This window comes from Anabrus simplex, chromosome 1, assembly GCF_040414725.1.
Source record: "Anabrus simplex isolate iqAnaSimp1 chromosome 1, ASM4041472v1, whole genome shotgun sequence".
In the NCBI taxonomy this organism is placed as follows: domain Eukaryota; kingdom Metazoa; phylum Arthropoda; class Insecta; order Orthoptera; family Tettigoniidae; genus Anabrus; species Anabrus simplex.
In genome coordinates, this window is record NC_090265.1 from 357541177 (window position 1) to 357557429 (window position 16253).

A 16253-nucleotide genomic window follows, 5' to 3' on the forward strand; every position below is an offset into this window, starting at 1 on the left:
TCTTTTTAAGTTTGCAAATGTAAAAATTGGTATTTAGAATCTTCATTAAAAATAAAGAAACATGTATTTTTTGTTTTAGGAAAATCGCAATAGGAGGAGTGAAAAGGGGTGAAAAAGGGGCTGAATGCCTGTAATGAGGCTACTTATATCTCAGAAACTGAAGATATTACAGACCAGAAAATTGGTGTTTGGGATCTCCTTTAAAAGTAAAGAAACACGTCTTTTTTGTTTCTGGAAAACCCAATTAGGGGGAGGTGAAAAGGGGGTAATATTTTAAAATAAGTGTATCTATATTTCAAAACTTTTAAAGGTTATAGATGTAAAAATTGGTATTTAGAATCTCCTTTAAAAATAAAGAAACACGTATATTTTGTTTTCGGAAAATCCTAATAGGAAGGGTGGAAAAGGTTGAAAAAGTGGTCGAATGCATTTCATGAGTTTACTTATATTTCAGAACCTGAATATATTACAGACCAGAAAATTGGTGTTTGGGATCCCCTTTAAAAATAAAGAAACACGTATTTTTATGTTTGTGGCAAATCCAATTAATGGAGAGGGGGTGAAAATGGGGTGATTTTTTAAAATCAGTATATATATATATATATAACATGGTTCAAATCCCGGTCACTCCATGTGACATTCGTGCTGCACAAAACGGGGGCGGGACAGGTTTTTCTCCGGATACTCCGGTTTTCCCTGTCATATATACATCAAAACTTTTAAATTTTATAGATGTAAAAATTGGTATTTAGAATCTCCTTTAAAAATAAAGAAACACGTATTCTTTTGTTTTCGGAAAATCTCAATAGGAAGGGTGTAAAAGGGTGAATAATGGGTTAAATGCCTTTCATGAGGCTACTTATATTTCAGAACCTGAAGATATTACAGACCTGAAAATTGGTATTTTGGATCTACTTTAAACGTAAAGAAACACGTATTTTTTTCGTTTTTGGAAAATCCAAATATTGGGGGGTGAAAAGGGGGCTGAATTTTTTAAAATGAGTGTGTCTACATCTTAAAACTTTAAAATTTACAGATGTAAAAATTGGTAGTTAGAATCTCCTCTAAAAATAAACGAACACGTATTTTTTTGTTTCCTCTAAAAGGAGTGTAAAAGGGTGAAAAATGGGTTGAATGCCTTTAATGAGGATACATATATCTCAAAAACGAAAGATATTACAGAACTGAAATTTTGTATATGGTATCTCCTTTAAAAATAAAGAAACACGTATTTTTAAGTTTTTGGAAAATCCAATTAATGGCGGTTAAACAGGAGTGACATATTGGGGTGAATTTTTTGAAAGACTATATCTACAGAATGTCTTGGAAACGTAAAATGTTACAGAAGTAAAAGGTGGGTGTTTGGAATCTCCTGTAAATATAAAGAAACATAGGTGATTTGTTTTTGGAAACTCCACTTAAAGGAAACTCAAAAGTGGTGAAATTTTAAAATGAGAATTTTTACAGTATATCTAAAAAACTTAACATGTTACAGAAGTGAAAAATGGTATTTTTTATATCTATTAAACATAAAGAAACGTGTATTTTTAGTTTTTGAAAATACCACTTGGGTGGAGGGGGGATTAAAAGTGACTGAAAATGGTGTTGAATTCTTTTAATTAGGCTACTGATATCTCAAAAATGAAGATATTACAGACGTGAAATTTGATATTTGCAATCTGCTTTAAAAGTAAAGAAACACGTATTCTCGGAAAATCCAATGAAGGGGGGGGGGGGATGAAAGAATTGAAAAATTAATTGACTTAATTGTATGAGAATACATACATCTAATAAAAACTAAAGTTGTTACAGACGTGAAAATTCGTATTTGGATCTCCTTTAAAAACAAAGAAAATCGCGTTTTGGTGGGGAAACCATCTTGGAGGGCGGGAGTGTTAAGGAGTTGAATTCCTTTCATGAGGACACATAAATCAAAAACTGAAGAAGTTAGAGTCGTGATAATTGGTATTTAGAAGATCCTTTACTATTAAAGAAACAAGTACTTTTTTGCGGGAAAATTCACTTGGGGGGGGGGAAGTATTGTGAAATGAAGTGAAAAAAGTAAATTATTTTTATGGGGATACTTATATCTCAAACCTGAAGGTAATAGACGTGAACATTGGTGTTTGGAATCTCCCTTAAACATAAAGAAGCATGCATTTTGGGGGTGGGGGGGTGGCGGTAAATAAACTTAACGGCGGTGGGGTGTAGAAGGTGGTGAGACCAATTGATTTTACTATTATTAATGTACTTATAAGGATCCTCCGTTGCTCAGGCGGCAGCGCGCCGGCCTCTCACAGCTGGGTTCCGTGGTTCAAATCCCGGTCACTCCATGTGACATTCGTGCTGCACAAAACGGGGGCGGGACAGGTTTTTCTCCGGATACTCCGGTTTTCCCTGTCATCAGCCATTCCAGCAACACATAATAATAATAATAATAATAATAATAATAATAATAATAATAATAATAATAACAATAATAATATTCCGGAACGTCGTCAAATGTGTGGACCGCCCTGGAAACGGCTCCTGGACGGGTAATGACTAAGAATGCAGTCCGGCCGCGGGTTCAGTGCCGTCAAGGCACCCAATATAACACCACGCCGGATCTCCTGATGGATTTTATATATATTAAAAATATTATAGGAAAAGATGGCAAAGATTTACGGACCCAACTGGCCGGGAGTAATACCTGAGCCTAGCCCGGGAAGTACGAAATCGATTGCTGGAAAGGAAGATTGAAAAATGGGAGGAAACGTGCCGTAAAATAATAGAAAACCAGTCAGATCGGGAATTTTGGTGTATTCTCGCAGAATACGAGTCAGATCGCGAATTTCGGAGGATTATATATCTAAAACAATAAGCATTCAATTATAAATTTCAGTACAATACCGTAGCGAAGCACGGGTATCTTGCTAGTTGGTGTATAAGTTTCCTAGTGTTGTGCTTATCCTGTTGGGGAAAGCAAATCTTCTTAGAGCAGACCATAGATAAGAATGCCTAATGCGGTCAAAAGCTTGTTGAAAGTATATGCTGACGAGTGCAGCTGATCTGTTGGGTTAAAATGACATGTGAATCACAAAGTTACGTAGATTTGAGAGGCCATGTATGATTTTGGAGTTAATCAACACACGATGTTGCCAGGAATCAAAGGTAGTAATTAAGATGAGTCGCAAACGGCTGGCAAGAATTTTTTCAAACAACTTATAATCTGTATTAATTAGTGTGAGTAGACGGTAATCAGCCGAAGATTTGGGTGACTTAATCTTAGGTACTAACACCATTATTGCTTCAGCTAAACTGTTCATCTGTTCTTCTCTTACGAATATTTCTTGGAAAAGTAACAGTAAATCATCCTTTATGTATTGCCAATAAGATTTGTAATATTCATAAGAAAGTCCATCAGAACCAGGTGAACTTTTACAACATGCGTCGTTGATAGCCTGTAACAGTTCATCTTGTTGTATGTCGCTCTCTAGTCGCTGGGCTTCATCTATCGAAAGTTGTTGCTGGATAGGTTGTATAAAGACTTGTGCTGATGTGATTTGTGGAGGCGAGTACTGAACTAAAGCAAATTCAAAATGATCGGTTGCCACTTGAATAATATCGTGAATTCCTGTAATGTACTCCTCTGTGGTTTGTAGTTTTGTGATGTACTTTTTGCCTACTTCTACCCTTCTCTTTGGCAATGTGGTATAACGACGTCTTTCCGGTTTCTTCTAAGGAAGGAAGGAAGGAATACGTATGCGTGCCTGTACACCCTCTATGTCTTGTTTTTCATCTGACAGATTATTTTAATTTCTGTGAATTTATGGTGTACGTCATGTCCATGCTGTTTCGCAAGACTGTAGTCATGCAAGGTTTGTTCGTAGAATCGCCGAGTGTGTTTTCGTTCCCGAGGTTTATGAAAAGACAAATTTCCGAAGAAATGCCGTATGCCAGGTTTAGACGCATGAATCCGCCAGAGGAGTTGTAACGAATTATTCCGTTTCCTGTCGACAATTCGTTCCCACATCATGTGAAATCCTTCTATAGCATCTGGAGTCTTTAAATGTTTATTGTTCAACTTCAAACATCCTCTTCCTATCAGTGGAACATGGGTGCAAACACGCAGTTGAAAGACTACTGTATGATGGTCAGAGAAAGGGAATGGGATGAACGGATATTCAATGTGTAATTGTGGACACTGAGTGAGAGAGGTAAACTCTGTTAAGTCTGGATGCTGAATTGTGGCGGGAAGATGTGAATTCAACAAAATGTCCGTGTTTCATTTCCTAAGCATCTCTTAGATGGAGCTGTTGGACTAGTTCAGAGAGCGCTACCGAGTTGTTAATGTTGGGTCCGGTTTGACCCTTCGGGTGGAGGGCACAGTTGAAATCTGTAACTATAATGTTCGTTCCCCGTGTGAGATGAATGTTGAGGTCTTTTAGAAAAATGTTTCTAGCTCTAGTCTGTTTTGCGCTCCTGATGGACTGTATATATTGATGAGTATAACGTTTTCATAGAGAGCACTCTACCGTTTGGATGGGCAACGAAGTCATGAATGTCACGAGCAGTTCCATATACAATAGCTGTTCCTCAAGTATTCTCTCCTAAGTTAAAATGCTATTCGTATGGGCTTAGTATGTCTAAGTTGTAGGTACACACTTCTTGGAGAAATAAAATATCTATGCCATTGTCTCTAATATAGTTCTTAATGAGTGCCCACTTCGTTACGCTCAAAATGCCATTGATATTTGCCGTAGTAAAGGTACGCAAAGTCATCTCTGGATAGTAGGTGTCACATGTGCTCTGTACATGAGTAAGGTCAAGATGAAATGATAGATTAGTCGCAGTGGTGTGCTGATGCTTAAACAAAACGGCCAAGAGGCTGAAATGCGTGAAAAAGTGGCTGATCCAAAACATAGTGTGACCTTGACGAATTGAAAGAAAATTATTCCTAAAATTGGTAACTATTAACTGTATCCAAATATTCAAGTACCGGTCTTCTCTTTAAGCCACGATCCTTGCGTGTCCTTGGCCGAATGGCTTTTTTGGAACTAGATTGTTTTCGATTCCCTGAAGTTGTGTTTTCCTTATATAACCATAGGTCTTTGGGACTAACTTCTTGCAAATGACATTTACGTGTTTTAGTTGTTATAGAGCGATCGCAATCTTGTGATAAATCAGCTGATGTATCGACCGTGGGGGTGTGAACTTCCTCGGCCAATTTAATTTCCTTGTGTGTGACGTGCTCTTTACTTAACTGGGCAACATTTTCAGTATTCAAAGGATCTTCTTGTATTGTGGACTGATCTGCTTTCATTTGTGTGTAACATCAATGTGTTGGTCTGTAATTTTGTTGTGGCACGTCGCTTGAAGCGGGCTCTGGTGTGGTGAGCATGTGCATATCGCATGTTGACACATTAACAGGGCTACCTATCGCCAGGTGCGAATTGTTCCCCAGAAAGTAAGGTGTTTACTACAGGTAGCGGTGGGAAGTCCATTGTGGCGAGGTAATTTGTATTAGACTTGTTTATGAGCAGAGAAAAAATTCCACTCGTCAATTGGAAGTCAGATTCAAGAGTGGTTGCTGTTGTTGTGGGTACATATAGGCGGAATACTGTGGCAAGTGATGTCGACTGTCTCAAATCATTGCCCGCACGGCGGGGACAGTCAATGCGCAGATGATACGTGGAGTTGCAAATAGCACAGGTTTTCTCTTGTCCCTCATATGTAACTTGTCCCCTGTACCCCTGTATTGTTACGAAGGATGGAATATGCTAAATCCTTGTTCAATACCATTTGGTAGTGGTAGACGATAGAAATGAGACCACGATTCATCATAAATATCTTTAACATTAACGTATTTCGTGAAATAATGTCTAATTTTTCATTGGGCAATCCGGGGGAACTCTAGTCACCTCAATTTCAGCTGTATCGTCTCCCGACTAAAAGGTTTGAGTGTGTAACCTGTTTCCAATTTATGTAATATTCTCCCCATAATGGTTGATGAAATTACCTTGATATATAATGCATTGAAAGTGAGATGGATATATCGAATCACGAATGGAGAGATACTGAATCAAATTGGTGAGAGGAGATCGATTTGGCTAAATTTGACGAGAAGAAGAGATATAATGTTTAATGGAGTTATATTTATTCTACTCGAACCATGAACACTTTGGTATCTGCGCGTGATTCAATTACGAGATTTGGGGTCCATCGTGTTGACTGAGAGTTATTAAAATGTCACCTCCTCCTGTGTTTGCTAGGAGAACTCATCCGTGCCATTAGATACGTATTTATTTGAGTGGCGGACTGTACGCTGATGTCATCTTGCGGTGTCCTATGAAAGTAACATGATTGTCAACTCATGCGAGAAAACAATGCCTCGTAGTTTTGTGTTTTGTTTGTCGAGTTGAAGAAGGAAGGTTGTCACGTACTGCTGCTGGTGAAGCCAGTTACTCTGGAAATTAGATAAGAAGAAATGTGGATGGAGTTCGACCCCGGTTACGCCAATAGCCAACTTGGCATGAAGCCTATCAAACTGCATTCTATTTAAAATAACCTCGCCGACAACTGTAAGTAGCTTTGGCTTATAATCTCTATTTCGTCGAAACCGGAGTAACCATTGGATTCAACTAGTATAAATACTATGGAAATGCAACCGGAACACGTCTGACCTTATGGATGTTAAAGGGTTACCGTTTATTCAAATGTGAAGAAAACTGCACTCAGCGATTACAGTATATGGGGAAATTCAGGTCACATCATAAATGTGTAATGTATTGATTGTTTAGATGAGGCTAATATGAAATTGTACGGTGGTAACTTAATTGAATATTTACTTCAAAATAACTTCCAAGTATTTTTGGCTAACATTTGTAGCTCCTAACAGCCTATTAATATATATATATATATATATCTATATATATAAAATAACTTGTCCTGACTGACTGACTGACTGACTGACTGATTCATCATCGCCGAGCTAAAACTACTGGACATAAAGAAATGAAATTTTGGGGATATATTCATATTAAGATGTAGGTGCTCGCTAAGAGAGGATTTTTTGATATTCCATCGCTAAGGGGGTGAAAAGGGGGGTGAAATTTTAAAAAGAGTGTATCTATATCTCAAAACTTTAAAAGTTTACAGATGTAAAAATTGGTATTTAGAATCTTCTTTTAAAATAAGGATACACGTATTTTTTTGTTTTCTGAAAACCCCAATAGGAGGGGTGAAAAAGGGTGAAAATGCGGAAAAATGGTTGAATGCCTTCAATCAGGATACCGGTACTTATATCTCAGAAACCGAAGATATTACAGACCTGAAAATTGGTACTTTTGATCTCTTTTAAAAATAAAGAAACACGTATTTTTTTGTTTTTGGAAAATCCAATTAATGGGAGGGTGAAAAGGGGGTGAATGTTTAAAATGAGTGAATCTATATCTCCAAACTTTTAAAGTTTGCAGATGTAAAAATTGGTATTTAGAATCTTCATTAAAAATAAAGAAACACGTATTTTTTTGTTTTCGGAAAATCGCAATAGGAGGAGTGAAAAGGGGTGGAAAAAGGGTTGAATGCCTTTAATGAGGCTACTTATATCTCAGAAACTGAAGATATTACAGACCTGAAAATCGGTGTTTGGGATCTCCTTTAAAAATAAAGAAACACGTATTTTTTGTTTCTGGAAAATCCAATCAAGGGAGGGGGTGAAAAGGGGGTAATATTTTAAAATGAGTGTATCTATATCTCAAAACTTTTAAAGGTTATAGATGTGAAAATTGGTATTTAGAATCTCCTTTAAAAATAAAGAAACACGTATATTTTGTTTTCGGAAAATCCTAATAAGAAGGGAAGAAAAGGTTGAAGAAGGGGTCGAATGCTTTTCATGAGTCTACTTATATTTCAGAACCTGAAGATATTACAGACTTGAAAATTGGTATTTGGGATCTACTTTAAAAGTAAGGAAACACGTATTTTTTCGTTTTTAGAAAATCCAAATATTGGGGGTGAAAAGGGGGGATGAATTTTTTAAAATAAGTGTGTCTACATCTTAAAATTTTAAAATTTGCAGATGTAAAAATTGGTAGTTAGAATCTCCTCTAAAAATAAAGGAGCACATATTTTTTTGTTTCCTGTAAATCCCAATAGGAGGGGTGTAAAAGGGTGAAAAATGGATTGAATGCCTTTAATGAGGATACATATATCTCAGAAACGAAAGATATTACAGAACTGAAAATTTGTATAGGGGATCTCCTTTAAAAATAAAGAAACACGTATTTTTTAGTTTTTGGAAAATCCAATTAATGGCGGTTAAACAGGAGTGACAAATTGGGGTGAATTTTTTGAAAGACGATATCTACAGAATATCTTGGAAACGTTAAATGTTACAGGCGTAAAACGTGGGTGTTTGGAATCTCCTGTAAATGTAAAGAAACATAGGTGATTTGTTTTTGGAAACTCCACTTAAGGGGAACTAAAAAGGGGTGAAATTTTAAAATGAGAATTTTTACAGTATATCTAAAAAAACTTAACATGTTACAGAAGTGAAAAATGGTATTTTTTATCTCTATTAAACATAAATAAACGTGTATTTTTAGTTTTCAGAAATACCACTTGGGAGAAGGGGGGGAGTAAAAGTGACTGAAAATGGTGTAGAATTCTTTTAATTAGGCTACTGATATCTCAAAAATGAAGATGTTACAGACTTACAGACGTGAAATTTGTTATTTGCAATCTGCTTTAAAAGTAAAGAAACACGTATACTCGGAAAATCCAATGAAGGGGGGGTGGGTGGGTGAAAGAATTGAAAAATTAATTGACTTAATTGTATGAGAATACATACATCTAATAAAAACTAAAGTTGTTACAGACGTGAAAATTCGTATTTGGATCTCCTTTAAAACAAAGAAAAACGCGTTTTGGGGGGGGGCCATCTTGGAGAGCGAGAGTGTAAAGGAGTTGAATTCCTTTCATGAGGACACATAAATCAAAAACTGAAGAAGTTAGAGTCGTGATAATTGGTATTTAGAAGATCGTTTACTATTAAAGAAACAAGTATTTTTTGCGGTAAAATTCACTTAGGGGGGGGGGGTAGTGTGAAATGAAGTGAAAAAAGTAAATTACTTTTATGGGGATACTTATATCTCAAAACTGAAGGTAATAGACGTGAACATTGGTGTTTGGAATCTCCTTTAAACATAAAGAAGAAAGCCCTTTTAATTTTTTTTGGCGGGGGGTGGCGGTAAATAAACTTAACGGCGATGGGGTGTAGAAGGAGGTGAGACCAACTGATTTTACTGTTCTTAATGTACTTATAGGGATCCTTCGTTGCTCAGGCGGCAGCGCGCCGGCCTCTCACAGCTGGGTTCCGTGGTTCAAATCCAGGTCACTCCATGTGACATTCGTGCTGGACAAAACGGGGGCGGGACAGGTTTTTCTCCGGATACTCCGGTTTTCCCTGTCATCAGCCATTCCAGCAACATATAATAATAAAAATAATAATAATAATAATAATAATGTTCCGGACCGTCGTCAAATGTGCGGACCGCGCTGGAAACGGCTGCTGGACGGGTAATGACTAAGAATGCAGTCCGGCCGCGGGTTCAGTGCCGCCAAGGCACCCAATAAGACACCACGCCGGATCTCCTGAAGGATTTTATCCATATTAAAATGATTATAGGAAAAGATGGCATAGAGTTACGGACCCAACTGACCGGGAGGAATACCTGAGCCTAGCCCGGGAAGTACGAAATCGGTTGCTGGAAAGGAAGATTGAAAAAATGGGAGGAAACGTGCCGTAATCTAATAAAAAACGAGTCAGATCGGGAATTTTAGTGGATTCTCGCAGAAAACGAGTTAGATCGCGAATTTCAGCGGATTATATATCTAAAACAATAAGCATTCAATTATAAATTTCAGTATAATACCGTAGCGAAGCACGGGTATCTTGCTAGTATATATATATATATGTACCGGCTGTAACTCTTGATCTAGTGGTTCAAGTGTATTTCTCTTTAAATAATTGAATTATTTGTATAGGTTCTGTTTATCTCACAACCACCTAGATTGTGCGTAAAATGCTAAAGTGAAAGCATTTTCTAATGACTACTGAAGTTGTTGTATGGCTGCCATTTGGTTGGTGTGTCGCGTGAGTTGCCGCCATGGTAACTTAGAGTAAACGTTTTTGTGGGCCTATGCCCTGTTGATTTTTACATTTGAGTGTCGCGTTCGTTGTTGATGGTGATATTTGAAGTACACCGTGTGATATCACAAATGATTCATCTGGTGTACAGTCGGGTGGTTTGATTTGGCTGATTGTGTTTTAATTTACCTACCGTTCAAAGAGTTTTGGAATTTTAAAACGTGTGACTATTCAATTATTTCGTCGGGGATTTTGCCTCTGCATATTTCTTTAGATTTTACCTCTATCCATGGTTATTTAACCTTTGTTTCCGCCTGTATCGTTGTGTCATTTTAATTTTAGGTTACTCTGGTAGTCGTTGGGAATTGCTTTGACTTTAAATGCCTAATCATCGTTTCTTATAGCCAGCTATGGTTTTTTATGTAAGGTTGTTTACTAAAGAATTAATTTTATGATATTTTTAAAAAGGATCCTATTTTTCATTATTATTAATTTATCTTAGAAACCTAACACAAGGTTTCCTTATTGTTCATGCTAATTGATTTCAAGGACTTAGATAATCAGTAATTAGATTACTTTCTTAATTTCAATTCTTCGTTGTTGTCGGAGTTTGAGGTAATTTATTTTAATTAAAGAATTCTCTTATTGGAATAAGTCTCGTTATTTCAGTCAGTAATAATAATAATAATAATAATAATAATAATAATAATAATAATAATAATAATAATAATAATAATAATAATAATAATAATAATAATAATAATAATAATAATAAGGTAAAATGTACCTCGCGTTCCGCTCGACCTCGTGTGTCCAGCTTTGTACACCATGCGACGACTTTACTTGGGATCATGAGTTGGTAAGTGTTTCTGAAATATTTTGTTATTGTTTTAATGTTTACTTATCCCTGGTCGTGCGAAGTGCTCTCACTGTGTAAAGTATTGCTTGGTGGTGAGAGTGTTGTGGTAGCAGAGCGGTGATTGCCATAGCAACAACGTTCTGTTATCATTTTTCCTTTGTGTTGGGCTCTATTTTCTGATGTTTATGGTTGCCTTTAAGGCACTTAATGAGAGGTCATAGTTACAATACTGGCTGAAATAACTGCATGCCGTAGCAGATAGAGGTGTGTGTTAAAAGCTGAAGTCTGTAAAGAGAAATGCAAGATTAGTATTGGATTTTGACTTGAGTGTTTTCTGTTACATATTGATATGGCGGCCCCGTCTGTCTTGTTCCCGAGGATGTTGTTGAAAGGAGAGCTGTTATATGAGATTGAGATTCTGGGGTTGGAGTCGTCCGGCTCTATGGAGGGCAATGTTGCCTTACTGCTGGTTTCTCTTGACCGTCCGGTTAAGCCAGGTGACATGGATGTCGGATTGGGTGAGTCGGTGCAAACAGCAAGTCTTTCACTAAACGAATTGACATCTCTTATGACTCAGCGTAAGGAATTACAACCCTCTGATTACCAGATAAAACGACTAAAATCCAGTACTAGTCACTTCATCAACAGAATTCAGGATTTGATATCTCTGGGTCCTGAAGTTGAATTAATAGCTCAGTGCACATCATTGTTGACATCAAGCGATTAATATTTCCAATGAACTTGACATTATGTTGAGTATGAAGAAGGTCGGTCAAATGTCGTTGAGTGAGGGAACTGGTATTAATGAAAACAATTATCTAAATGGAACCAATGACCCTGTTACCCCTCAAACTACCGGTAATCCGTCATGTCATTGCTGTGGACTCAGTCCTGTGTTGGAAAGTTTATTAGTTAGGTCATGTTCTACTCCTAATTCGATTAAGGACCTATTTAAAAATGTAAGAAATTTTTCTGTGAATTTAATTGATGAAACTATTAGGTTCATGCGTTTTCTGGTTGAGTTAACTGAGTCAGCCAGTGTATATTCCATGGACGCACTTGGAATTTTTAGAGTGTTGTTTCCAAACTGTGAAGGGGTTCTAAAAAGGGAGATTTCAAAAGCAATTAATAATAATTTGAGTGTAATTGAATTTCATGAGTTGATCTTGGATAACTTCATTCCTTCGCTCGCATTACAGAGTCTAGTTCCTAAACATTGTTTTAGGACAGTTTTTACATGAAAGTTTGTTGGCATATATTCTTGATTTAAAGTTTTACTATGAGGTATTCAAGATTATGGTTCAAGAAGGAGAAATGATAGCTCGCATTCTTAAAGGTATTACGCCGGAGTATAGATTTTTGTCATTGAAATTTCCTAGTAATTTTGCTGAGCTGGAAGAAGCCTGTACTTTCACCGAGGATGTGAAGCACGGTGATGAGTCCCGGGATGCTAGATATCCACCTCAGATAATCTTACACGTCTTTCCACTCATCCTTTCACCCCTTCTCTATCTAAGAAGTGTTATGCATGTGGATCCAGAGACCATCTGAGGAATAAGTGCCCTTCTGTGAAACATAAAACTATGACAAAGGGCGAAAACCCACTAAGTATTGGAGATCAGGTCTTCGTAAATTGTTATCCTATCAGTAAGGCTATAAATAAATTTTCTTCTAAATTAGCTCCCAGATTCCAGGGACCTTGTACTATATTACAGTTTTTAAGCCCGGTATCTATGCTCGTCAGTGATCCTATTGCCAAAAGGATACGGAGAGTGCACCTATCCCAATTGAAGGCTGCTTGATGTGTTATGTGCCATTGTGTTAGGTTTTGATTTAAAATTTCTAGCTGGAAGTTTGGTGGTAATCAGTCTGTTGGTAAGCTTGATAGAGCTTGGTGATGGAAGTACTGGACTTGTCCTTTGGGTATGAATAAGGGGAAATCCGTGTATCGATGTAACTATATTTTGGATGGTTCTTATTTTGGGTGACGTGCGGGATCCTCTAGATGTAGTGACGCATAAGAAGATCTGTGTCTGGTGATCTCGTCAAGTTAAAATGATGCGCAGACATATTGCATATATGGTCATGCATTTGTGTATAGCCATGGAATCAATATTTCAGTGAGTAAATTACTGTTAAATTTGCTTAATTTTTATAATTATTAATTCTGGATATATGCAAATTTATTTGTTGAGTTGTTATGGTAAGTAATTTAAACCTTGAGAACGGATGTGATTCTCTGTTTGGTAATGTGTCTGGAGCATAGTGATTCCGTGGTGTGCATTATGGATGTCTGTATCAGAATCTTACCGTGATTAAATTATCTCTAGTCTGTTGGTATTGACGTGATAAATGCCTAGATTTAAAAATAATAATAATGATATAACTCACCTATCTTGTGCCTGTTTATTGTAGTGTAGTGATCTGGAGGTGGTGTATATATATATATATTTTTTATGGCACTAGTTACGTTCAGAGACGTTTATACCTTTATTGATGGATGTGTTCTGGAAATGATGTGAGTTCACCTTCTGGTTTGGTGTGGGTTTGTTTATTTGGAGTGATGGTCTTAGGGGCTAGCTTGCATTATTTACTGGTCTGTAACTATGCCTTTTGAATGGTAATAATCTATGGGAGAATCTGGTTTGTAAATCTTGGGATTACGGGCACCCTCTGCCTTAAACCGAGACAGGTTTGTTGCTGTGGAGTACTGTCGGTGGGATCTAAAAAGGTGTACCTGCTTGCTATGTGCATGAACCTTGTGTTCTTACAGTGTCTTAATTTCTGGATTCCTGGCTGATGGGCTTCTCAGTTCGGACAAACTTGATGTCAATTTCTTAGGGATACTTTGATCCTGAGTTTTATATTATACTCTCCACACGAAACATCTGTCCTCTAATTCATTTCATGTTTGCTATGTTGCTTGTAAATTAGGCTAACCTGTTTAAAATTGTAAATTATCTCTGTTCTCAATGTAAATTTAAGTCGTGATGTTGGCTTCCTGTTTTGAAAGGAGTCATAAGTATTCACCCTGTGCACCGCTGTCATCGTTATTCGCTAAAGGTTTTGCTCGAAATTAGCACCTATTTACCATTGTATTGTTCTATTTGGAGTTGTAGATTTCATGTAATGTACAAGGAGTATTGCCTCTTCTGTTCGTTGATGTTTGGTTATAGTTGAGATGGTGAAAGGATTCATGACCTGAGGAGCGTACCTCCTTTAACCTTAATGGTATGGTCTCTGCTGATCCTCTGTTTATATTGATGTGTGTTGAGCTTCTGTGGGGATTGATTTATGGGATTATTTTGTGGTGGCATTATGGTTTCGTCATGAGATGACTGGGTTTCTCTGGAGCCATAATGGTGGTTGTTGTGATAATTATTTTAGGGTGGGCACACGGTGATTGTTGGCATGCTGTCTAGGATTGTGTTGTATCCTTTAAACTTGTGTGGGGACGCATGTGGATTGACGATCATTGGTGTGGCGTTATACGGTTATGTTGTGATGGGGATAAGGTAATATTATTTTGGGGCACTCTGGTGAGGTTGTATATCGCCTTTGAATTGTATCCTAGTGTCTCAGTGGAATTGAGAGTGACTCGTTCCTTGTATCAACAACTCCTTTTAACTATTGTTTTGTGTAATGTAACTTCTATTCATCGTGTAGTCTTGGATCTTCTTGTGATTCCTGCCTTAACTGTGTTCTGGTTGGCATCTTCTGTTTATTTTGGAGGCCGTAAATTGCATTTTAATCAAACTACCTGTCTAAGGTATGTTTTTTCTGCGGAAATTAATATCTGTTGGTGTCATCATTGTAAAATCTTACCGTTCTCAGAATTTTTAAACCTGGGTGCGATTGTTCCTCCTCCCTTGTGTCAATGTGGACCTCATGGACCCATTATGCGATTATGGAATACCGTTGCGTTATCTCCTACTCCGTAGTTCTTTGGAGCCTCTTGATCGATCCCCCTTATTAGCAACCATTTATATTTTATTTACCGTGTTTGGTAATGTTTTGGAGTGGTACCGTTGACTGCAAAGCGGCAATAAGTATCTGTGGGTATTACTTATTATTACACCCTTAACTTGAGATCCGTTATGGATAATCGGTAGCGTATGATGTTTGTTTACCACTCCTTAATTTCCTATTGATCATCTAATCGAGGCATGTTGCATTCTATTTAATTTAATTTTAGGGGTTCATCGCGTTGTGAAATTGGTTAAATTGATGAATTCTGATTGTGTACACTACTGTGTTACCTGTCTGGGCTATCACCGTTCCTTGGTTTTTTTTCTATGGTTGATGACGTTGTGGTATGCATGGCTTGGGGTTCCTTATTAAAGCTGTTGTCGATGACAAACCTTACGCGTACTGTCCATCTGATTGAGCTCGAGATCTCCAACTGTCACTGTTAAGGTTATCGTGGCCTAGTATTACCAAAGTCCTTAATATCATTAAATTGGCGGGGTTCTTTAGCCTTGTCATTTCTGTGATACTCTTCTGTGAGACCAGCTTATGTCTTCTTCTTCCTTCTTCTTCTTCGGATAGGTAAGGTATGGTATATATGATGGATGGAACTAATGAGTTAGAAAGAAATTAAGTTATTGGGTAGTAAAACTGAAGCTTCACTATACAGGAATTACTCACTGATTTGTGATTCTACGGGTGTAACGTTGAGACTTAATTGGATTTGGTGTATAATCTTAATTCCTTATGCTTCCATTATGTATGATAATTTGATTTATGCCTTCCCTGGATCATTCCTATTATGTCGTGCTTGCATTTTGGTGTGTGTTTCAATGTTAATGATTGAATGGTTATGTATCTGATGATAAAGTGATTAGTTTGGTAAACATGACTTAATTTATTAGGGTAGTATTTTGGTGCACTGACTCATTACTTGAGGATACTTATGTTTCCTTGCCTTTTCTTCTCTTTCTTCTTTTGAGCTGTGTCCTTCTCTGTAAATTTGCTTTTGCCAAAGAAATCGTGCCTTTCTCTAAAATTGAAACCCCAGAATTATTTTAATGAAACAATCCTGCCTATGTTTCAAGTAATATGTGACTTGTTTTTCTTAGTGTAAGATGTGTCTTATGAAAGATGGTGTTATATTATAGGAAAAACCCTAACGGTTCTTGTGCTACTTATTCGAAATTAACTGTTCCAGTGTTAAGAGATAAATGCCGTGTAGAGATATGTGTGTTCATTTTATATGCGGCCTTCGTTCGTGGACTTAGATGAACATTTATGACCTAAGAAACT